This window comes from Notamacropus eugenii, chromosome 6, assembly GCF_028372415.1.
Source record: "Notamacropus eugenii isolate mMacEug1 chromosome 6, mMacEug1.pri_v2, whole genome shotgun sequence".
NCBI classification, from domain to species: Eukaryota; Metazoa; Chordata; class Mammalia; order Diprotodontia; family Macropodidae; genus Notamacropus; species Notamacropus eugenii.
Genome location: NC_092877.1, coordinates 225,489 through 251,225, shown reverse-complemented (window position 1 = coordinate 251,225; position 25,737 = coordinate 225,489). Strand labels below are relative to the sequence as shown.

Here is a 25,737-nt window from a genome sequence, read left to right as displayed (position 1 = left end):
AAAAAGGATTAATGAAATGATGGGCTCATATCTTGACTCACTTGTGAATTGATTCAAGTGAGGCAGAGTTGCACAAAGTTTTCAACCTCACTGTCTCTTCCAGAGTCTTTGACGTCCACTGGTAGGACAAAAGTCAGAACAATGGGCAATGACCTTGGATGCAGTGGATGACTGGTGTTAATAGTCATAAAGACAATATGGTTAGGCCAAAACACAGGTGCTTTGTGAAGGGTCATAAAAAGAAAAATGGAAACAGAAAACTCTACGTGGTGTATAATCTCTCTTATAGTCCCACTGTGCCAATGAGAAGAGTGGACACAAGTAAAGAATGCAAGAGACCCACCCTGAGAGAGTATGCATGGTCAAAGCAGCCAAGTGAGCAAACGGCACATCGTCAGGCCTAAAGAAGAGAAGTACTTAGTACATTGGGGAACTATTCACCAAAACTACGGTTTCAGGCAAAACATTTAGAAAAATGTTTCAGACATAGATGCAAGTGGGACAATAATCAAGACAATTGAGACATGTTTAACTAAACACACGAAACAAAATATTGCTATAGATTATAAGTATGTTGAATATCTTCTTTAATATATGAAGGAAACACTTCAGTAATCATTTTATATAAAATTAAATGATATACCTAGAATTATCAAAACTAGCAGGTACAGAATTAAAATGGAAAAAAAAAGTGAGAATAGTAGAATATGCTCTTATCAAGACCTAAGATTAAATGCGTTCATCAACCTATTGGACAATAAAATACGTAATACAAACAACTTTTTGTGAGATTTTGTGAGACTTGAGATTTTGAGAAAAGTGAAAAAGATCTGATAGAAAACGAGTTTATATCTCCATTACATAATATAATTCATTTCAAATGAGTAAAAAAAAAATCAAAATTAAAATCTAGATCTGTTTTAATACATAATAAAAACTACACGTTTAATAATTGTAAATAAAGTAAGAACTTATGAGCATTGAAGGGTGAATGTAATTAGAAATGGGTAAAATAGGAGCCATAGATTTTATACAAGTGAAAAAAGTTTTACACAAACAGAATAAATTTGGTTACATTAAGAAGGAAAAAATGGAATTTGGATAAATAATGCACCAAATATCATTGTGAAAAACGTCACTTTGAAAGTCTAAAGGAAATTGACATAGAATTATAAGAATATGAAACATTTATTAATAGACAAATTGTCAAATGATGCGAATAATTTTAAAGGGGGAAAGCAAACTATAAACATCACTTGAAAAAAAATCTGGGACAATACACAAAGCACAATTTAAACAAATCCAAAATATTACCCTTTAAATTAGCAAATACGGTAAAAGTTAGGACAAACACATTTACAGAAGTTAGGAGAAGACAGGAACACTCTTTGTGGAGCCAGGAATTGGTTCAAATATTCCTAAATTTAATTTAAATTATTTGTAATACAATTATTATATGGTTTATATTCTTTGAATCAACAAGTCCAGGAATCACCATTTGGAGGTTAATGACAAACATTCAACAAATATTTTCATAATAACTCTACTTGAAATAGAACTTAAAAAAAATGTTTTAAACAGTATACCCAATGCAGGGAATGGCTATATTGATTGAATAGAATGCAACACAATGAATGTCAAATTTAAAGATTTCAGAGTAATATAGAAATATTTCTAAACTAAATATAGTGAAAAGCATGGTAGGGGTAGGGTCAGAAAATTTCATTTCAACACTTATGTGACCGTGAGTAAATCACTGAATTCCTCTTGCTCTCACTTCCAATCCTTTGGAAAATTAAATGATTAGAGTAGAAAATATCTAAGGTACTTTCCCAGTGTCTAATTATACACCTTTGAGCCTGTCACATAGAGAAATAATAACAATACATAAATATAAATGCATACATATGTATGAACACACATATATTTGCATTCACGTGTGTGTGAAAATATTTTGTGCATATATGTGTGTCCATATATACATATAGAGTCATATGGAAATATATACAGCGACATATTTAATCTGCATATACACAATATATGTTATATACCTACTTATTGTTGCATATTCTTGTATAGTTTTATACATATAACTATGCACATATATCTGTATAATATATATGAATATAGAACACAGTCAAAGTTTCTCTTAAGAACTTTGAAACTGATTGTGTGACATGGGAGATGAGTCCACTCAGCATATCATGCCCATATCAGAAAAGGTGCTTTGCTCTATGAGAAAAGCAAAATTGAAGTAGCTGAAAAGAAACATCAGATGGACAAATGTAGAGACTCATCTCCAATGTTTATATGGACTATTTGTGTCTGAACTATGTAAGAACATTCTGAGTTTGTATTGGTCAGTTCAACCCAGTCAGACAAACTGAAACTTGACTAGCACAGTGATGTCATTTTGGTCCTCTTCAAGAATAAAGGAAAAGAACTAAACAATCAATAAATATAGGTATATATATATATATATATATATATATATAAAACCCTAAATGTGTGTGTGTGCATATGTGTATGTGTGTACATATATGTACCTGTGTGTGACATGTATAAAATGGCTGCATCAATGAAACTAAAGTTATAATAAAATGTCCAAACTTCTCAGATCAATAATGAGAAGGAAATTAAAAGACCTATCCTTAAATAAAGACTAATATCTAAAAAAACATATCAAACACTATTTTCCACACAGAGAAATGCTGCAAAGAAAACAGCATTTGATCAGTGTGTTCTAGCTTATCAATTCTAAGAGTTGACCTAAATAATTCAATCTAGCATCACTAATTTGTTAGTGTTTGTTGTTAGTCATTTTTCAACAGTATCAGTCTCTTTTCATGATCCCATTTAGAATTTTCTTTGCAAAGATCCTAGAGCAATTTGTCATGGTTTTCTCTAGTTCATTTTACATATGAGTAAACTGAGGTACACAAGATCAAGTGATTTGCTGTAATGGCAAGCAAACTAGGATCTTTTGTTTTTGTTTCAGTATAATCAAGTGCCTCTGACAGAATCTTGCCTTTATCAACCAAGAGTCTTTACTAGTAGTGAAATACAGAAACAAGGGTTTCTGTAACTAGAAAAAGAACACGTATTGGTATTGTTAATTATATTAATGCGATTAAAGATCTTCCCCCACCCATTTATGGGCTGGGAAGATTTGTAGGAAGACCACACCTTTTGTGAATGAGGCACTGGCTGTCAATGGTTGTGATGCCCTCTTGCTCTGAAAAGTGTACAAAGCCTCTGAGGCTTGGTTTTAGTTGGGGGATTAATTATTGGAAGAAGCTTTGTGTGCTAGATAAGACTCTGGGAAGCTGCTCTGATATATTTGATGGATAGATGGAGATAGATGTCAATATAGATACAGCTAGGTAGACATAGATACGCTTGTTTATATTTATTATTTATATTTACATTATTGTATTATTGTATAATATATAATGTATTATATTTTAATTATATTAATGAATATGATATATTCATTAATATAAATTAATTATATTAATATATTATATATTATATTACTATATAATATATTATATCATTATATTATTTATAAATATTCATATTTATTATTTATATATTATTTATTTTAAAAATTGTATTCTGAGGGGCGGAGCCAAGATGGCGGAGTGAAAGCAACGACTCACCTAAGCTGCTGGAAAAACTCCTCTGGGTATCTCTGGGGGGAGAGTCTGACCAGACTTTGGAGGTGTAGAATCCAGTGGGTGACGGACTTTGACGGATTCGGAGCCCAGGCTGGACCAGAGGGTCCACGGGAGGGATCTGTTCCGCGGGGGTAAGACCCCGGCGCACAGCGCAGCGCGGTCAGCGCGGCAGGGCGGAGGGGACCAGAGGAGCCCGAGAGTGGCGGGCGAGACCAGCGGAGCAGGAGATAAGCCAGGCCGAGCTGGTGAGAGCCGCTGAGTGCCAGACATCAGCGCAGCAGCCCTTGAAATCTTCAGCCTGAAGACGGACTTCGGTGAGTCACTACTTGAACTTCCAGGAACTGGGATGGCAGAGTGATCAGTAAGTGCTCTCTCCTCCCCACTGATGACCATGAGGGAACCATAAAATTCTTCCCCAGATTAATCCTGGATCAGCGGGAACAGCAGAAGGGGGCAGGTGGTCTCATAACACCAGAGGCTGGAAAAGTGGCAAAGGGGGATTCTTTCTACTGTGGTGGAGGCGATCTGGAGGGACAGACGACCCAGGGCAGAGAAAATTCGCACTGAGACCCATGCAAGCCTCAGAGCTGGGAGACGAGCCCCAGGAGGGGCGGGAACACGCGTTAGCTTCTAGGCGTGCCCCAGCCCTCCAGGGGAAAAGGGAAGACAATAGGGAAGCTGGGATCACCATCCCCTGACCTTGCCTTTGCCTCAAGTCAGCTGAGGAGATATCCTGAGACCAGACCACACCTCCCACACACCTAACAAGCTAACCCCAGGGTTGATTGGGGAAACAAAAAACAAAAGCCTGCTTTTAGCTCAGACACACATCAGCTCAACTTAAAGATCTGTACCTTCTGACTGAAAGAACCAAAAGCTACAACACTCAGCCAACATCATGAATCGGAAAAAGCAGACGAAAAGTGAAAAAACCATAGAATCTTTCTATGGGGATAAGGACCAAAACACAAACACCAAAGAGGTTAGAGCTGAGACTGTACTTCCATCTGAAACCTCAGATGGGACTATGAATTTCTCGCAAGCACAACTAGATTACCTGGAACGTCTGAAGAAGGATATAAAAGAAAAACTGGCCAATGATTTTAAAACTATAAAAAAAGAATTCACTGATGAGAACATCACCCTGAAAAAAGAAGTCCTGTCTATTGGTCTTTACTTCTCAGGTTATATTTTCTCTTTTGGTGAATGTAATTAAAGTGGATTGTTGACCCCTGAAAAGTTGCTTTCCTTTTAGAAAAGCAGATGTAAGAAACTGTACAGCTAGTCCTCCTGTTTATGCTGAGGGTGCTTGCTGCTAAACCATTGAATTGTCATCTCATTTACGTTGTTTAAATACTCTGAGCCTCAATGACTTCTAAGATCACTTACAGCTAGAAAACTATTATTCTATGGATTTATGGAATTATAAATTTTGATAAGCTTGCTCAATAGATTAGTATAAAGCAATTAGGAACCAGTAATCAAATTACAAAGAACTCTAGAAAGATATTTATGAAAATTTACAGAGTGAAAAGATAAACCCCAGGAGATTGGAGTATACACTAAATATGCTAATATTCATATAAGTCGATTCATTATAAAGAGAATAGTGATGAATATATACATATATATGAATAAAAATGCCAATTCTTTAGGTATTAAAGTTAGCATTTCTACTTATAAATATTTATTAAGAAATATTTTTTGAGATATCAAACAGTGTACTGTTAAATGTTAAACAACCACTTTTTTCAGAAAAAAAGTAATATTTATTATTGATAGTTTCTTCACCTTTTTCCTAAGTTGATACAATAAATCAAGCCTTTATTTGTAGCATTTGCCAGTTTCCAAATTGTAAATGCTTAATTTAATGACTATCTCTCAAGGGTCAAGACATCTGTTTACATTTCTAATTTAAAAATTAGAAAAGTAAGTATTAGTATTCATTGTGCCTCATTATTTTTAATCCAGCAACATGATTAATTTTAAAGATGACTTGATTTTAAGGTATGTTTTTATTTAAACCAACACACAGTCACAGACATGAGTCATTAAACAACAAATGAATGATTTAGATGATTTTAAACACTGAAAATGCAATCTATCAAAAGCCATATAATTGAAAAAAATATTATTGATCACTAACAAAACAGTAAATACAAATTGAAATGATTAAAATTTTTCTCATCATAACCACCAAAATGACAATTTTGACAATGAAAATAAAGGAGCTAGATGGTACGGTAGATAGAGCACCAGCGCAGTAGTCAGGAGGACCTGAGTTCAAATCTGACCTCAGACACTTGACACTCACTAACTGTGTGACCTAAAGCAAGTCACTCAACACCAATTGCCTCATCTTGGGTCATCTCTGGTCATCCTGATAAATATCTGGTCACGGGATTCAGATGGCTCTGGAGGAGAAGTGAGGCTGATGACCTGCCCAGCCCTCCCTCACTCAAAACAAAGTAAAACGCAAGTCATGTCATCATTTCTCTGATGGTATGGTCTTCTTCAGCAATGAAGGACCAACACAACAACCAAAATGACAAAGATAATAGATGATGGAAATAATCAACATTCAAAGACTTGTGGGCTCACAGATTTTGTAAGATTAGACAGAGTCATATCTATTTCTACATGCATACACATACATAAAGTTAAATGTGAGTGCACACAAATATACATACATATATATGTATATACATAAATGAATATATATGTGTGTGTATGTCTTACTACAATAGAGAAATAATAGATACAAAGATAGATATTCATTTTAACAAAAAAAAATTTTACAAGGAAAAGTCCATTGAAATAATATGAGTACAGGGATACATCTTGACATGAATAATAAATGTTAAAACAGAGTTCTCTCCTCATTTTTTTCATTATCAAGGTGACACTACTATATACATAGCAACCTATCAAAAACTCTTTGCTAGTGCATGTACATATTCATTCACATACTTATAAATATGTGTATATACATATGTGTATGTGTATACATATGTAAATGTATGTATGGATGTCTTTGAGCAATATTATGTGGTACAGTTGTTAGAGTGCTAGGCCTAGAGTCAGGAGGTCCTGTGTTCTAATCCAGTTTCAGATATTAGCTCTATGATCCTGAGCAAGTCACTTAACTTTTTTTGCCCTCTGTTTCCTCATGTGAAAAATGAGCTAAGGAAGGAAATGACAAACCACTCCAGTATGTTTGCCAACTAAAGTCATGAAAAGTCATTTACAACTGAGATAAATGAACAAGAAAAATTTGAGCGAGAATCAGTATGTATATTGGGGTACGTATCTGTAATTGATTCAAATTAAAACAGTGCAAAACAAAACACAATATTGTAATAAATCATAGACCCTGCTTCCAATCCCACTTACCCATACAAATGCATATTCCTAAGAATGATTAGGGTATTCTAGATAATCAAAACAATTCAATGTAAAAAGGAACACAAATTTCCTTCATTTTGGACATCACCATGACTACCAGTACCATTATCATCTTCATCATCTTAGATTTTCAAGGTACTTTCCTTGTATCATCTCAGTGGCTTTCTATAACTATTTGAAGTGTAAATACCATGATTATCACTCCCGTTTTGCAAGTGAGAAAACTGAGATTGTAAGAGAAAATCATCCCCTGGACCACACAGAAAGCAATTTTCTGGTGGGCAGGATTCAAATTGAGATCTTCCTGACTACAAGGTCAGGATGTTATCTATATAATCATCTAAATGACTCTTAGAAAATAGATTCTCATGTCAAATAAGAAGGGCTTCAACTAGCTGTGAATTGAAATACCAAAATTTGTAGTGGAAGAAATTGCTATATGGACTGAAAATGCTTAGATCATATAAAGGTTATTATTACTAGAACTGGAATACCAAAGAATAAATAAAAGTTGTTTCAGTGCAATGAATCATGTGTCTGCAATACCGATCACCTAGAAATTATCCTTGATTTGATAAGCACATTTCAATTAAAAATAATAAATATTTAATGTTTCCCAACTACATAAAAGTAATTTTTCACATTCATTTTACAATTTTGAGTTTTAAATTTTCTTTAACCACCCCCCCATAAGAAGTCAATTAATTTAATAGATGTATAAGTGTAGGCATGCAAAACATATTTCTATATTAGTCATGTTGTAAAAGAAAAATTAAGAATTTTTTAAAATATGATTCCATCTGTATTCGGACTCTATGTCACAAGTTTAATCATGAATTTCATGTAGTTCAATAATTTTAATATTATCTTTCCCTAAACTATTTTCCAGGTCAGTTATTTTTCCATGAACAATTTCATATTTTCTTCTATTCTTTTTTCACTCTTTTGGTTTCTTGATGTTCTTAAGAAGTTATTAGCTTCCACTTCTCCAATTCCAATTTTTAAGAAATTATTTTCTTCATTCCCCAATTGATAAATGGTCAAAGGATATGAACAGGCAATTTTTAGAGGAAGAGGTTAAGGCTATCTATAATCATATGAAAAAATGCTCTAAATCACTATTGGTTAGAGAGATGCAAATCAAAACAACTCTGAGGTACCACATCACACCTATAAGATTGGCAAACATGACAGAACAAGAAAATGATAAATGCTGGAGAGGATGTGGGAAAGTTGGAACACTAATTCATTGTTGGTGGAGCTGCGAGCGCATCCAACCATTCTGGAGAGCAATTTGGAACTATGCCCAAAGGGCTACAAAAATGTGCATACCCCTTGACCCAGCAATATCGCTACTAGGACTATATCCCCAAGAGATCATAAAAATGGGAAAGGGTCCCACATGTACAAAAATATTTATAACAGCACTCTATGTAGTTGCCAAAAACTGGAAGTCAAGGGGATGTCCATCAATTGGGGAATGGCTGAATAAATTGTGGTATATGAATGTAATGGAGTACTATTGTGCCATAAGAAATGATGAACAAGAAGACTTCAGAGAGGCCTGGAAGGACTTATATGACCTGATGCTGAGTGAAAGGAGCAGAACCAGGAGAACTTTATGCACAGCAACAACCACAGTGTGTGAGAGTTTTTTTCTGGTAGACTTAGATTTATGTAATAACACAAAAACTTCTTACCAAAAAAAAAAAAAATCCCAATGGAGGATCTCAAGGCAAAATGCCTGCCACACTCAGAGAGAGAAATATGGAAGTCACTCATATATTGTAGCAGATCATGTTTGTGTATGTGTATGTGTTTGTGTATCATGTTCTGATTTGTTATACGATTTCTTTCATTTATCTTAGTCTGACTACATAGCATGACTATAGTGAGAATATACTCAATAGGAAAGTATATGTAGAATCTATACAGAATTGTATGCAGTCGTGGGGAGGGAGGGGGGCAGTGGGGGGTAGGTGGGGGGGATAAAATCACAATTGTATGGCAGTGATTGTTAAACATTACAAAATAAAAAAATAAAAATAAATAAAAATAAAAAAAATAAAAAAATTTAAAAAAAGAAATTATTTTCTTCAGTGAGCTTTTGTATCTCCTTTTCATCATTTAGACAATTTCACTTTTTAAGGAGTTATTTTCTTCAGGGAATTTTCTGTATTTTTTTATTCACTTAACCAATTCCCCTTTTCATGGCATTCTTCTTCATTGAATTGTTATGCATCTTTTATAACTTGGTCTATTCTGTTTCTTAAGGTGTTATTGTACATGTATGTCTCCTTTACTAAACTGTTGACTCTTTTGTATGTTTGTGTGTGTGTGAGTTTCTTTCATCACTCTAATTTCTCTTCCCAATTGTTCCTCTACTTTTTTTACTTGATTTTAAAAATTCTTTTTGGGCTCTTCCATGGCCTGACACCAACGCAATATTTTTCTTTAAGGCTTCAGAGTTGGGAGTTTGACTTTTTTGTTTTCTTCTGAGTGTGTGCTTTGATGCTATACACCTTTGTATAATCAGTATTTTTTTTTTTGGCTCTTTATTCATTTTCCAGACTTTTTTTTTTAACTTTTAGTAAAGTTGGCCTCCACTCTCATGAGCTTTATGCAACTGTTTTCAGAGTTAGTTCAGGTTATCTATCAGCTTTCAGTTCTTCCAAGGTTGTATGATCTAAGGAGAGGTATGTTTACTACTTCCCTGGCCTGTCTTCTAGTCTATGAGCGACCACAAGGACTCCTTTTTCCTTTACCCCAGAACTTGTGGCCAAGTTCCACTGGGGCCACAAGTTTTGGTGTGCTAGTGCTCGTCTTCATCCCAGAATTGCCACAGAGTGTTGTGATTTGGATATGAGTATGGACATAGCAACAGAATCCTGTCCTCAAGGCCAGCAAAAAGACCTCTGTGATCTGTTTCTGACCAGTTGTGTGGGTTCAGAGTTCTGGAACAAGCAGCTGCTGATGACGACTCACTGGTTTACTGGTTTTCTGGGGTCAGGTCTGAACTGGCAAGACCTGTGCTGGACTACCCTCCACTCTTACCCTGCTCCACTAAGACATTCCCTGCCAGCTTTCCATGTTTTCTTGCTGGAAAATTGGTTTACCCCATCCATTAGTGACTTCTGCCACTCCAAAAATTGTCTTAGGGCATTACTTAAAGGTGTTGAAAGGGGATTCTAACCGTAAAATATGCTCAGGGGAATCCATGCCTTTTCTCCAACATCTTACCTATGTCTGCTACAAAGCATATTTTTAATGCAACTTTATGAAGATTGTGAAAGATAATCCAGTCTTACCTGTTCATTTAAAAGTAATGTGATTTTATTAGAGATAATTGATGAATTAATTTTACATGCATAATTAAAGGCTGAAGTTCACTTCCAGAAGACTTTTCTCATTGCTGCAGATGTATTACCCATTGCTCCATGTCTCCATGAAAAGTAAACAAGAACTTCTTGTTAATGAGAATTTGGAATTGGAGAAAACATGGTCTTCTGGCTTGGATCTTGCAGAGAGAAAACAAGCAAGTCCAGATTTCCTTCAGAAAGATGTCTCTATCCACAGGAATAGACCAATAATTCTTGGTTGCTTATTTTTACAGTAAAGTGCCTTCTGTTTTACTTTTTAAGCATAGGATTTTTGCTTTCTTCTATTCTTCTGAGATGCTATAATATTTTAGCTCAAGAATGTTCCATTGTTTTCTCAGAGGCCTACCTAAGTAGAATATTCAATTTTAATACATTGTTCATCCTTACAAAAAAGGAGGTAATTATTGAATGGCCTCAGAGTCACAGACTTCCAATCGAGAGTGCTCATTGTAGGCTTTTTCGTTTTTTATCATTTCCATGGATTGTAATGATTTGAAATTGCTTCTCCCCCCAAAAAGACCAAGTTTACAGTTTGCAATTTGCATGCTAGCAGGTTTTTTTTCAAGGCAACTTTGAAAGAAGAATTTTTTTCCCCAGATTGATTTTTTTCTCTGTGATTCTGTATTGTTTTTAACCATTCCTCATGTAATCTTTTGCAATTGTACTGATTCAGGCTAGCAATATGAGTGGTAAGATAATTCTTGAATTTAGAAAGATAGTTTAAGACACTTTTTTGGGGTGTGGGGTTTGCTTTGGTCAATTAGTTGTCTTCCAGTACTGGAAAAGACAGTTTATTTGTTGTTCTTCCTGTTGTTTGCTTTTTGCTTGCTTTTTAAATTTTTTCCCCTTTTCACTGGATGCAGATTTTATTTTTCCCAAATACAATTGGGTTTCCTCCTTATCGTATCCTGGAATTTTTGAATTTAACTTTTGTTTGTTGCATTTTTTTGTAATATTATCCAGATTTGCTTGACTTAATCCTAACCTGATGTTGGTATAAATGCAATGTCTCATTTTTATTGATATGGCATATTTCTTAAAAATCTATATTCTGTTGTTGGCATAATTAATACTTGTATGTTGATAAATGAAAATGTCATTCATGATAGGATATTAGATTTGTACTGAATCTCTAATAAGAAAAGCCCCAAATTTTCCTGTATATTTCTGTAGCTCAAATCACTGGTGCCTCAGCCCAAGGCAAGTGTCCCACCCCAGCCTGCATTAATTTCTTAATTAGTTTAGTTGACACTCCTTAATTCCTTCTGGGCCCCTTTCTTTGGTACTTCTGGAGCTCTCTAGGCCACTTGTCACTCCTAGATTCCATCCAGATCTGCCCACACTCTTTCTGTATAAAAGTATCAATTTTATCCTCATCAAGTGCACAGATTATTAAGATCTGACTTACTTCTATTGGAGTCACAAATATCAAAGACTCACTAGGAATCTCACCCACCCAATCTGTTTCATAGGATGTTCAGATACTGTCAAGGTCAAAGAGCTCTGTAATTTGTGGTTCCTAGCACCCCTATACTGCAACAGTTTGTAGTTTTCGTGATTTGAATTATTGTCTTTAATAATTATGTAGTATCAAATAATGTAGGTACATTAACGAAACAGACTGCTATTATAATACCATACATTTAATAATGTTTGCATATTGATGTGAACACATGGGGAATATTTTCTAAACCAAACTGCTGTGAACTAAACAACTGATTAAAACTTTCTTACCCTTTCATTGAAAGAGCATGGAGGTCTCTTAACATTAAGAATAAGCCAAGACCTACCTTACAACTGAGGAATTTTAAGAAGAGTGAAAGGCTTAAACAAGTATATTATTAAGGATTCTATCAGGGACAGTCTTTTCCATCTATCCTATTTCAGTTAATAATCTTGTCAGGTTGCATGAAGTAAATTGTCATCTCTGAAATATTTATAATTTTGTTAATAACCAGTTATCAAATTAGGATGAAATTAGGGGATTTCTACTTTGTTTCTTCATTGAAGTCCAGGTCCTAAGAAAGTAAGATTTTGAAAGACATGGTTGATTGAGATTATCCCTAATCCTCTATTTGGGAATATGATCTTCAATCTTAGACTGGAGTACACTCAATTAAGAGATCTTATTTCTGTTTAGAATGTAAATAGAACCCAGTCAAGGTGAGTTCTTACCCTAAAGGAAATGAGCTCCTGTCCTTGTATCCCTCAATTAGAGTTTAGGGTGATCCAACTCAAAAAGGAGAAAATCAACCAGAGTGGTCTAGATGGAGATCGATTCCTCTGTCTGGATTGGTAGAAGTGGATGAATTTTATAATCAACCCACATTCCCAGGAGGAACAGACTTCTGGACTACCTTCTCATCAAATTCCCACCAATCAAGGCTGATTTTCACTTGTCACAGAGAATTATCTTTTGCAAAGACATTTAAGGTACTCATTGTCTTCCCTGGGAGTCACTGTTGGCTGAAACCACTAAGCATTAACTTATTGATAATTAGATAGCCTGATTAATAAATTGGTTATGATTTACAATGAAAATATCTGTTTTTTTTCATTTGCTACATTCTTATGCTGTTGACACTTAAATCTATTTATTTCCTTCTAACCTCTGTGTTTATGTGAAGGCTTTTATCTCCAACTGTCTGTAATACATCTGGAGCTATATTTCCTGTAGACATTTTAAGCTGAACATATTCAAAACTGAACTCATTATCTTTTCCAAAAACTTTCCCTTCTTTTTAACTCCTCTGTTACTGTTACCACAATCATCCTGCCAGTTACCCAAGCTAATAATTTAAATGCCATCCTGGACTCCTCATTCTCTCACAATAACAGAGTCCTTAAGCATGGATTGACTCGATCCTTCTGTGAGAAATCAATATTTCACTATTGTATTTAATCATTAGTTATTTTATTAGGACCCAGATTTTTCCCCTTTTTTACTTCCTCATCCTAAAAGCAACCAGTTTGATAAAACTGTTAAAGATTTACCCAAGATTCAGTCATACATAAGATCCAGTCAGACTATAAAAGAAACTCTGAATTTGAGTTAATGACTGAATTCCTGCTCATTGTGTTTTCTCAAAAAGATCTTAGAAAAGGCTGATTATCCTGTTTTGTTTTGTTTTGTTTTGTTTTTTTTTTTGCAAGACAGGTGATAAGAAAATTGATGTCTCTTCAAGAAAGATTTGGGTGATCTAAGTCACATACCCTAAGACATTCATTTTCATATTAATCACCTCCCATTGGGTTATCCAATCAGAATTGATGGTCATCCCTCAGAAACACCTATTCTTTGAAGTATATGTATATCTGTATCTATATATATGTGTTATATATATGTATAAGTATGTATTTTATATATATGTATATCTGTGTGTGCATGTGTGTGTGCACATGCACGCATGTGTGTGTGTGCGTGTGCGCATGTGTGTGTATAGTGAGCTCACCACTCTAATTGTGTTTGGTCTAAGAGAGATGACCAAATGACCATCCTTTGATTAATATGCTAGCCTTAATAATAAAATGAATAAATTAACCAGAAACTACATTTCTCACACTTTTCAATCATCACACTCCCATTTCACCCTTTGTTTCTGTATATGTATAGGGAATGGATGAAGCATAATTTTTTTTTTTTTTTGCTTCAGTAGTATAGTGGTTGATTCATGTAGCAACTAGAATAGGAGCTCAACTAGATATAGTTCATCCTGGGCCCTTGGTATTCTGCTTTATTTTATCCAAGTTTGCCTGGTCATAGTTAAAATAATCTTTCCTAAGATGAACCGTTCGACAGTGGCTGCCTTGGCCCATTGGAAGTTCCAGATTTCTCAGTCTTTTCCCTTTGTTTTTATCTTCAACACTTAGTACAGTCCTAGAAATGTAGTGGGCAATTACTAAATGCTTATTGACTAATTGACTAAACATACTAACTGCAATGTGATTGATCCCCTCTGTACCTCCTTATAATTCCTCTTGGAGGACATAATGAGTACAGATAGGAGAAGGAGCATAATGTCTTGACTTCAACCTCAAGATTACAAACATGCTAGAACAGTGACAAATCAATGTGAAATGTAAAATGCCTATTTAGTTATTCTATACACTGCTTCTTGTCTAGATGTTTGTCTTAACATTCCCTGAAATTTTAACAGTGCTTATGTTACTCCTGTTGCATACTTTTAGTATTTACAATGTACACGCATGCAACCCTTTGGTTATCAGCATTTTCTGGTGGATGAAATAATTATTTGCCCATAACTGATTAGCACTGTATGTTGACTTCTTTTCTATTACAATATTGTGGCAAACCCTAGATAACACCCAAACCCAAGCTTTAAGTGATTCTCTCATTAATTTTTCTCAAGAGTTTAAGATAACCATTCATCTGACATTACAAAATACTAAAGGTTTGTCTATGATTTTCTTATCATTGCAGTTCTCCACGTAAGGGTCTCCACTGATCATTTTTCTTTATTTACACAAATATAGAGATAAAATTAGGCATGTATTCACTAGGAAAAGGCTCCTGCTTCCTTGTGTCTTCAAAACCTCAAATCTCTGGTTCCCATGTTTCTCACTCACCTAGTATATGACCAGAAGAGGTTGGTCACCTTAGAGTTAAGAGAATTTTGGAAAAATTTAGAAAACAATCTCATATAGAATTTGGGTACTTGATCTTCTGCAACCAGGAAACTGTGATGTTGAAGAAAACATACCAGATCAATGAAGGTGAGATTCTAAAGAGTTCATAACTTTTGGGAAAGAATCCTGACCCCTTAGGACCTGCTAATCCATTGTTATTTTTCAAAAGCTCAAATCAATTAACAAAAAATTGAAAAAAATGGAAAATACATTTAAAGGATTTTGGAGTGATACAATTTATTTATTTTAAAAAATTAATTTATTTAACTTTTAACTTTTTAAAATTCATTTTCACAAAATTTTGGGTTCCAAATTTTCTCCCCATTTGTCCTCTCCCCACCCCAAAATGTCGAGCATTCTAATTGCCCCTATCACCAATTTTCCCTCTCTTCTATCATCCCTCCCTTCCCTTGTCCCCATCTTTTCTTTTGCCCTGTAGGGCCAGATAACTTTCTATACCCCATTAACCGTATTTCTTATTTCCTAGTAGCAAGAACAGTATTCAACAGTTGTTCCTAAAACTTTGAGTTCCAACTTCTCTTCATCCCTCCCTCCCCACTCATTCCCTTTGGAAGGCAAGCAATTCAATATAGGCCAAATCTGTGTAGTTTTGCAAATGACTTCCATAATAGTCATGTTCTGTAAGACTAACTATGTTTCCCTCCATCCTATCCTGCCCCCCCCATTGCTTCTATTCTCTCTTTTGATCCTGTCCCTCCCCAAGAGAGTTGACTTCAAATTGCTTCCTCCTCCCATTGCTCTCCCTTCCATTCTCCCGTCCACCCTGCTTATCCCCTTGTCCCCCACTTTCCTGTATTGGAAGACAGGTTTTCATACCAAAATGAATGTGCATTTTATTCCTTCCTTTAATGGAATGTGATGAGAGTAAACTTCATGTTTTTCTTTCACCTCCCTTCTTTTTCCCTCCATTAAAAAGTGTTTTGCTTCCCTCTTTTATGACAGATAATTTGCCCCATCCCATTTCTCCCTTTTTCCTCCTAATATATTTCTCTCTCACCACTTAATTTAATTTTTTAAAGATATGATCTCATCCTGTTCAATTCACTCTTTGCTCTCTGTCTGTGTTTGTGTGCGTGTGTGTGTGTGTGTGTGTGTGTGTGTGTGTGTGTGTAACCCCACCCACTACCCAGACACTGAAAAGTATCAAGAGTTACAAATATTGTCCTTCCATGCAGGAATGTAAACAGTTCAACATTAGTAAGTCCCTTATGACTTCTCTTTGCTGTTTACCTTTTCATGCTTCTCTTCATTCTTCTGTTTGAAAGTCAAATTTTCTTTTCAGCTCTGGTCTTTTCATCAAGAATGCTTGAAAGTCCTCTATTTCATTGAAAGACCAATTTTTCCCCTGAAGTATTATACTCAGTTTTGCTGGGTAGGTGATTCTTGGTTTTATTCCTAGTTCCTTTGCCTTCTGGAATATCACATTCCACGCCCTTCAATCCCTTAATGTAGAAGCTGCTAGATCTTGTGTTATTCTGATTGTATTTCCACAGTACTTGAACTGTTTCTTTCTAGCTGCTTGAAATATTTTCTCCTTGACCTGGAAACTCTGGAATTTGGCCACAATGTTCCTAGGAGTTTCTCTTTTAGGATCTCTTTCAGGCGGTGATCTGTGGATTCCTTGAATACTTATTTTGCCCTCTGGTTCTAGAATATCAGGGCAGTTTTCCTTGATAATTTCATGAAAGATGATGTCTAGGTTCTTTTTTTGATCATGGCTTTCAGGTAGTCCTATAATTTTTAAATTGTCTCTCCTTGATCTATTTTCCAGCCCAGTTGTTTTTCCAATGTGATATTTCACATTATCTTCCATTTTTTCATTCTTTTGGTTTTGTTTTGTGATTTCTTGGTTTCTCATAAAGTCATTAGCCTCCATCTGTTCCATTCTCATTTTGAAATAACTATTTTCTTTAGAGAGCTTTTGAACCTCCATTTCCATTTGATTAATTCTGCTTTTGAAAGCATTCTTCTCCTCATTGACTTTTTGAACCTCTTTTGCCAATTGAGTTTGCCTGTTTTTCAAGGTGTTATTTTATTCAGCATTTTTTTGGGTCTCCTTTAGCAAGGTATTGACCTGCTTCTCATACTTTTCTTTCATCTCTCTCATTTCTCTTCCCAGCTTTTCCTCCACCTCTCTTACTTGATTTTCAAAATCCTTTTTGAGCTCTTCCATGGCCTGAGCCCATGGTATATTTATTTTGGATGTGTGGGATACAGAAGCCTTAACTTCTGTGTCTTTTCCTGATGGTAAGCATTGTTCTTCCCCATCTGAAAGGACGGGAGGAATTATCTGTTCACCAAGAAAGTAACCTCTATAGTCTTATATTTTTTTTCCCTTTTCTGGGCATTTTCCCAGCCAGTGACTTGACTTCTGAGTTTTCTTTCCACACCCAGCACGCCTCCATATCTGCCCAGCCTGCTCTTGGGGTCTGAGATTCAAATGCTGCTTCCCAGCCTCAGGGCTTTGGGCTGGGGCGGGGCTGCTATTCAGTGTGAAATTAGGTTCAGGTGCTCAGGTGGGGGCAGGGCTGCCAGACGGGCCTCAGTTCCCTCAGGGGGTTTATGCTGGAGACCTTCAACAATGAATCCAGGTTCCTACCTGCTTGGGGAGCCCCTGTTTGCTGCCACCCCCGCTGCTGCCTCCCCAGGGGCCTGAGTTATACGGACCCCCCCACTCCCCTCTTGACCAGCCAAAGAGACCCTCTCACCAACCCTTGTCTCCTGTGGGTGGAGGGACCTGCGTGGCAGCTGGAGATTTTGTCCCTGAAGCCCACTCGGATCTTCTCCTCTCAGTTCTGAGTGGCCAAAGCAGGGCTGGGCTCTGCTCTGGGTCCAGTGCATGATGAACCTTTCGCGTCAGGTTTGCAGGTCTGTCTGGAGCAGAAATCTCGTCTGCTCTGTTGTTCTGTGGCTTCTGCTGCTCCAGAATTTGTTGGGAGTTCTTCTTTACAGATATTTTATGGGCTGTGGGTTCGGAGCTAGCTTGTGTGTGTCAGAAAGACTCTGCCATCTTGGCTCCTCCCTTACAATTTATTTGAAGCCACAAATGCCACCTTGAGATATTTCTTTCCTGAGATACATATATGCTAGACTCCAAAATTCAATATGCTGAAATATTTCCTCTTATTATTGGAACATACTGGAAGTCTGGGCTGTTTATTTCAGTGACTGACTAGCTACTTTTACTTTCTCTTTTGGTCTCTAAGGTTTTTTTTTTTTTTTTTCTTTATCCCATTACCCTGAATGCTGGTGCATTGCATGTTTAATATCCACATCACGATTGCTACAACATTAAAAATAATTCCTTCCATTATAATTTTGAAGCTCTTATTAATCCTGACATAATATTTCTCTTTTGTTCTTCTGTAATCCTAGTCAGTTTTCCAAGATATAAATAGACTTTTGTCTTTGTTGTTCAGTTGTGTCTGACTCTTTATGAACCCATTTGGAATTTTCTTGGTAAAGATACTGGAGTGGTTTGCATTTTTGGTCTAGCTCATTTTACAGGTGAATAAACTGAGGCCAACAGGGTTAAGTGACTTGCCCATGGTCACACTGATAGCGTCAGAGATCAGATTTAAACTCAGGAAGAAGAGTCTTCCAGAATCCAGGGCAGATATTCTATCCATTTCACCACCCACCTGCCTTAGGTTACCTAAGTTCAGTTTGGGTAAATCAAAATTGAAAGTAAAACCATACTTATCTCCTTCTGCCCAGCTACTGGATAATTTAGACATCTCTGCCTTTTTTTCTCAGGGATGGATAGGAGTTTCAGTGCATAAAGGTATTTTAGAGTCCTTATACAATGAAATCCAATATTTGTGATTGATGATGCAATGAAGAATATAACAGTGCCAGTGTATAGTTGACATATAGTGAAGTAATAGGTTATGTAAGTTGAGTAGACTGAGGAACTGAGAAGTTGCAGTATTTGAAAGACTATCGTTAGATGAATTGGCATCCTGTAGCATGAGGTGAAGAGCTGTTGTGGAGAAGGAGACTGTTAGACAAAAATGCCATTGAGTAAACAGGAGAAAATAACATAGGGGAGGGATTGTAGACAAAGACCAATGAGATTCAGATTGGGTTATATACTTGTAAAGGATAAGCCTCAAAGGAAAAGAAGTTGATTAATGAAGGCTTTTTCATATATCTACATTTGCTTGTTGATTTCTATCATTAGAATATGAAACTTAGTTGTCTTCCCATCAGTTCATATGGTCTCACTGTGAAATATTTGAAACACTGGACTTGAGGTCACCTGCTCTGGCCTTTCATTAAAAAAAAAAAAAATAAACGTGTCATGGAAGAAGAGTTGTCTGCAGAGCAGGAAAGCAATATAGGGATCCTCCCTTTTTAAAGAGCTCTAATTCCTTTCATAATTTTAGAAAGGGTGTTTGGGACCTTTTGGACCATTTGGTGGGTAGTGGAATGAGTACTTATAGTTGCTTGAAATTTACATTTGATTCCTGGTTCTAAATCTGAGTAAGTTATCTCAAGTATGATTTAAAGAATAATTTATTTGCTGAATGACCTTGCACAAGTAGCTTAACTTCTCTGAATCTCTTTTTACACCTTTCAGAGTAAGATGATAATAGCTTTATGACCTATATCACAGGAATGCTAATGAATTTAAATGAAATGATAAATTTAAATTTCCTTTAAAAGTCTGAAACTTGATATGTCACTCATCATCATCATCATCATTATTTTGCTCCAGATCTATATGTTTTGTGTAAAGGGAATTTCAGTACTGCTCTGCAATTTTATATGACTATATTTATTTAAACATTTTTAATGAATAATGGAACAGCTGAAAATGCTTTTATCCCATCTGAAAAGGTAAACGTGATTTAGGACAAGGCCAGACCTTTTTATTTAAGCTGTACCCACAAAATTTTCAAGATCCCTGCCATTTCCATAGGTACACACACACACACACACACCCACACACACACCCACGTATATATACCTATTATATATAAATGTATACATATACATACATATATGTGTATACACACATACATACACACACACACACATACACACACACACATATATATATACACTTTCCCTAACCCTAAATGTCCTAACCCTAAATACTAATTCTAGCCTTAACCCTAACCCTAAATGCATATGTGTTTGTGTTTGTGTGTGTGTTTTCATATCATGGCATCAAGATACAACAAAGCAAGGAAGCAAGGTTTAAAATCATACACAAAGACTCTTGAACTTTAAAACTCCCATCATATGTAACTTAAGGTTTTCAGATCGTAGTGAGTACTAGTTCAAATAAGATGGTGGTTCAAATAGTACTTCAAATAGTACCATTTTCTTTAGTTATAAGTTAATATCTCTTTACAAAAGTCAGTGTACTCCTAATTTTAGTTAGCATTTTAGTTATTTTCTTTAGATAGGACTATTCACATGGGTAACAGGCCATGGTTAATCATTACAAATGCTAAAACAAAGTATAAGTAATAATAAAGGAACATAAATGACAGTTGATATTATGTGTGTCTTCCTTAAATTTGAGGAAAATGTGTAGTACTACTTGAAGAAATGAAACAAGTTGAAATCTATGTATACTTTCTTCTTCAACATTACACTTTACTGGCAGGAGAGGATCAAATACCCCAATTCTACTTATGGTGGTTTTACATGTTTTTCCAACATATTCTAACTCTGGGGTGACCAGCTATTCTGGTCACATATTAAGTGACGAAGAGACCCAAGAATATTACGTTAAAAGTTTGAGACAAACATGCTCTGACTTTACAAAATTCTAAAGTTTTAACCACAGTTTTCTTATCATTTCAATTCTCCAAGTTAGGGTCTCTTTTCAATATTTCACTCTGATTATAAAATGTTGGAGACAAAATTAAGCATGTATTCACTGGGGGAAGGTTCCTTCTCCCTTATATTCACAAAGGAAAGACACACACAAGGAGGAAATTAATCTGAGATAAGTTCATAACAACATAGTTTTCTCAGTTACTATTTCTGCTCAATGGACTTTCCATAATCATGAACTAATTGTCTGGAATAGGGTGTCATGCTTTGGAAGGATGTGTTCCTTTAGATTCCTTTTCCAACTACCGAACTCTTGTGTTACATTACTTATTCACTAACTCTTAAATTCAATTTAGGAAGTATTTATTAGAATAATGAAACATCAGAATTTGAAAAGTAGATCAGAACATGGGATGGTAGATCCAGATGACACCTGAAAACCTAGAATATAAGAAATGGAAGAGATCTTATAACACAGAATGTAGAACAGATTTGTTCATAGCTTGTAGAATTTTGGAATCTAGTCCGAATACCTTATTCTGTAGAGAAAATGGGGTAGAAACAGGAGAGGGGGAGAGAGTGAGAAAAGGATAGAAAGATAAAGATTCTCACTCACCAAGCTGAGCTTGACTTGGTATATTTTGGGCAACAATTATAATAGTAATTCAATTTTATTTTTTTCCCAAAATGCCATCATATATGTTGTCCCATTTGATATGACCATATTAAGACAAATATTCCTACAATTCACAGATGACAAAATTGAGGTACAGAGAAGTTTGTAGAAAACTTTTAGGTTGATTATTCGATTGAATTATATCATATACTTGATATATCTCAGGGAAATGATTCCTCCTACAGGACCTCTGCCAGCATAGCACATTTCAATCTCTCTGTAAGGAGAGATGTGACTGGGGCAAAGGAAGTAGTGGGTAGGTGAAATACTTGAGGAAGCCTCAATGGCAGTAATGTACTATAGGTTCTTAGCAAATCAGTCTAGGTGAAGTGAGAATCAAAATGAGAGAAAGGACACAGATGATGTTAAGTAGATGCATTTTTTGTTTAATTTATGTTTCATATCCCCTGTCCTTTGGTGCTAAATTCCCAGATGTTATAGACTTCCATTCTTCTAAGGACTTAGTGCCTTTCTACTTCTCCACTCTGAAACAGTAATGGTATGCCTGAGTCAGCCTTCCCTGGTCACTAATTTAACTCTAGCCTTTTTCTTTCTTCTTCTATACTCTATCAAAATTTGGCTTTATTGAATTTTCAGTTCTTTCAGTAAGACACTCACTTAGCTGTCATAGTAGGGGAAAAGTCTGAGAAAATGCATGAGATGCTATCAATGACTCATTATTCATACATATGTTAGCTCTCTCTGAGGGTATTAAAAGAAGAAACTTCATTAACTTAGAAGGAATCCTTAATGGTTAAATTAAATTGTTTCCAGTTATGTTAATATTTTGGAACATGAAGCTTTCCTGGTTCTGTTACATTTTACCTACTTAACTTAGTTTAACAAAGAAATGATTATCATCTACTTATCATATGTAAAATAAAAAGGTATAAAATGTCATTGTCTTATAGTAGATACAATTGTACAATAGAAAGTGTACTAATTCTAAAGTAAGAGATCTTGGATTCCAATACCACCTCTGACACTGCCTGTTTGACTTTTTTCAAATCACTTAACTCATTGAGTATCAGTTTCCTTATGTTTAAAATTAGGGGACTGGACTTGTTGGCATCTGATGCCTGCCAAGACTAAACGATGATCTTATTATCTTTTAGGATGTTAGAAAATACTTATTAAAGACTAGCAATGATACAAGATAGTACATGAATATCACCAAAAGTGTATTAAAGGCAGTAGGTGTGGTTAAATTTCAAGAGTAGATCTTTCCATGCTTTTAGAATTACTGACTACTTCAGGGGCTATGTTCAGTTTTCTTGATGTGTATCTGGTCACTGGACCCAGATGACTCCAGAGAATAAAATGAGCATGGTGACTTTGCACAGCTCTCCCTCACTGAAACCAGATTTACTTGCATGTCATGGAATCACTCCCATGATATCATGTTTCTTTTAGAGAACAAAGGACAAACAATAATTAAACACTTCAGAGAAGAAGGAATTATTTTTTCTTTCCTGATAAATATAAGTACAATTCAAATGAGTAGAGATCAACAGTAATACTGGTTGGAATAGTAGCCTACCAAAAGTGAGAAGTTACATATTGGTACAATGAATATGCCCAACAAAAAGCAAGTGATGAATTGATGCGAGTGTGTTTGTATGTATGTTGATGTGTGCATGAGTGTGTTAGACCGAGGCTTCTTTCTGTTTTCAATTGAATTCATAGTCCCTGTTGCATATTTGGAAACAAATATCCTAAATATATCACTCTCGTACCTCTGTCAAGAATACCACAAATAGGGTGATGAATAGCACAACGTGACTGAAAATGACAGGAGAACAAGGGCAACAACAAACCAAAACAATTAAATTGTGAATATTTGACTTGGAGAGATCTTTGGATAGAGTTAAAAATATAGAGTCAACTCAGTCTTTCTAATAATAGGCTGTGAGTAGTGTTGTTTTGCGATTTTATAAGTTGAATAGTAGGTCTTTACATCATTTATTTAATTGATGAGATATTAGAATTCAGACTATATAAATTCTCCAACAGAATGAAGAGATTAATCCAATTCTCTCTTTATTATATATGAAGAAACAGAGACCAGAAAGGTGACTACCACAAATATAAAATTTACATACAGTGTACCCACAGGTGGCAGGAGAAAATGATAGCATCATGATGGAATTCATACTTCCAGGATTTTCTGATGTTCCTAAACTTCAGGGGTTTCTATTTGCAGTTTTTAAAAATCATGAACATGAATATCTTGATTGCAAATGGCCTCATCATTGTAGGAACCAAGATCCAGCTCTCCAAATACCCATGTATTTTTTCCTTGGGAATTTTTCCTTTTTAGAATTCTGCTATACATTAGTCATACTCCCCAAATTGTTAACAAGGTTTTAGTCAGATAAAAATATTTCTTTGCTGGCTTGTGCTGTAAAACTTTGCTTCTTTGTAATTCTAGGAACCACAGAATGCTTTCTTTTGGCTGTTATGGCATATGGTCATGATGTGGCCATTTGTAAGCCACTGAACTATCCTCTCATCATGAATCATAAATGTTGTGTCCAACTGATGACTGCCTCTTGGATCAGTGGAATTCCAGTTCAAATAGGCCAGATATATCATATTTTTTCTTTACATTTCTGTGGTTCAAACATATTCAATTATACATTCTGTAACATTTCCCCTATTACTGAAATTAGCCAGTGGGGACACCTCCATGAATGAATTTTCTGTTTATTTAGTGGTTGTGCTATTTGCCATGGTTTCCTTTCTGCTCAAACTGTGGTCATAGATGAAAATCATTACCCCGATCCTGAAGCTCCCCTCAGCCACAGGTAGATACCAAGCATTTTCTACTGACTTTTCCCACCTTATTGTTGTGGGTTTACTCTATGTGTCTGCTGCCATTATGTATTTGCCACCGAAAGTTAGCCACTCAAAAGAAATTGACAAAGTTCTTTCTCTTTTCTAAACCATTTTAACTCCAGTGTTTTAGTCCTATGATATATAGTCCAAGGAACAAGGATGTCATTGTTGCTCTAAGAAAATTATGACTGAGAAAACCAGGGTCATGAGGGAAATGGAGATTTTTAATGAACCATTTTCTAGTCAGCACTCCACTTCTTAATTTCTAATTCCATTGAAATTTGCTTTTGATTTTCTTGCTTAACTGAATTTGAAAACTTTCTGATAAATAGTAGATAATCTTAAGTCGACAGAATACTTTCCCACATTGCAATGCATTATATAGTATAATTATACGTTAAGGACAAATATTTAAATTTCATCAATTAAAGATAAAATTCTTTACTCGGCTAAGTGAAATGATAAACTGAAATAGTTACTTGAAACATTAGTTCTTGTAAGCTTGCAATATACAGAAAACTGAGCTTATCAATTTTCCCGAGTACCATCAAATAATTTTCATTTTGTGAACTTTATTTTGCTCATTTGTAAATTACATGACCTCTTATGAATGAAACTGAAATTTCTAATATTTATAATACTCCATGTTATTGTGATTTTCCTTGAAGACATGAGAGGATCAAACATACTTTAAAAATCAACAATTTTAGGCGTTTAATATTTATCCAATATCTTTTACCCCCAAATCAGCTAAAAAATAATAATACAAAACTTTTATAGAATATTTTCCAGGGAGTCATATCAGATGTTATTTACAGAAATAACAAAGGGTTATTTAATTTTGACAATATTCTACTCAACTTGATAAAAATTTAATTGCCTCCTCATTTTGAAGTTCTTTATAATTCTTGACTAATTGTGCACTATTTTGGCTCTTTGTTATTTACTTATTACCACTTCAAACATTTTCCTATGTTTCCAAAAAATTTCATATTTGCTATTTCTCATTGCAGAGCAATATTCTATCATTTTCCTATAAGAATATATCTACACCATTAAACAATCCTTGGAAGCTTATCAATTTCAGATTTATTTTTTTATTTTCAGAAATGGTGCTGTTCTTATACTTCTGGGTCTTCTTGTTACCAATAATATCCATAAGATATCTTCTTATTATGGAATATGAATGTCAGTAATTTTTTTCTTGAATGGTTTTGAATTCTATCCCAGAACAGATGATTCAGTCCTTGGATCTACAAATAAGTTTTCATTTGCCCATGACCTTTTCAGCAATTAA

At 35.1% G+C, this 25,737-nt stretch overlaps 1 pseudogene; it reads left to right on the top strand.

Annotated features, from left to right (window-relative positions):
• The first annotated feature begins 197 nt into the window (after nt 1-197).
• Nucleotides 198-24,628, top strand: LOC140510947 (olfactory receptor 10AG1-like; annotated as a pseudogene).
• Nucleotides 24,629-25,737: the final 1,109 nt, after the last annotated feature.